The sequence below is a fragment of the Polyodon spathula genome, chromosome 8 (genome assembly GCF_017654505.1).
Source record: "Polyodon spathula isolate WHYD16114869_AA chromosome 8, ASM1765450v1, whole genome shotgun sequence".
Classification (NCBI taxonomy): Eukaryota; Metazoa; Chordata; class Actinopteri; order Acipenseriformes; family Polyodontidae; genus Polyodon; species Polyodon spathula.
The window spans coordinates 7,112,718-7,113,746 of NC_054541.1; positions in this window are offsets into that span (position 1 = coordinate 7,112,718).

Sequence of the window (1,029 nt, forward strand, 5' to 3'; positions counted from 1 at the left end):
TATATATATATGTGTGTGTGTATATATATATATATATATATATATATATATATATATATATATATATATATATATATATATATATATATATATATATATATATATCTCATGAATTTCAGATTAAAAATAATTACATTTACATGAAATCTGGCTGAAGTGAACTAAGGGGGAGAAGTATAGAACTTCAGGAATGTTTCATTGAAAACAAAAAATATGGAGACGTGTTGAAATTTTCCTTTGAAAACGTGATAAATAAACTTTCCCAGTGTGTTAAATGAAGGCTGTAAATCGTGTTAATAATGAATTCTGTGTAATCTTTTCATTTTGTAAAATTTAACACTTTAGTAAACTGGGGTAATGGTTAAAAAAAAAAAGCTATTTAAGGAAACTTTTAAAATGCTTTTGTTTTATCTGTACAGTAAGAAAACTGGTGTAAAAAAATGTTTAAATCTGTTTAGAAATAAGAAATAAAACTAAGGGTAACAGCTAGTGTCTTGTTTTTTAAATGTTTGTGCACAAGTACATGGTCATGTATCTGTGAGCTCCCTGGTACATACATATACATTTGTGCCTAAGTGTATTAAATGAATTTATATAGAATTACTTGTTCATTAGGATAACTGGGTTGTTTAGTATAAAGCAATTGAAGTGTATTTGTTAAAATAAGTTGATTTTAATGTTTTATACAGGACTGTGTGGGTTTGATTCACTTGACTTTCAGTCCCTTGAAATATACAGTGTTTAATTTAAAATCTAGTTCCTCTACCAATAATAAACATACAATAGCTACATTACATACACTTTAAGAAAAGATCTAATCATAATGGGGGGAAGGAAATGGGACAAAAATTACTCCAATAACTAAAAGATAAAATGACCTTAAATGAAAAAAATCCCATGCTAAATATCCGTTTCTAAATTCAGTACTGGCCTTAACTAAATTTCTTATATCCATGCCATGCCAATAGAAACAATAGGGAAGTTTATATATAAAAATTAGTGCTTTGCAAAAGTATTCAGACCCTCTCA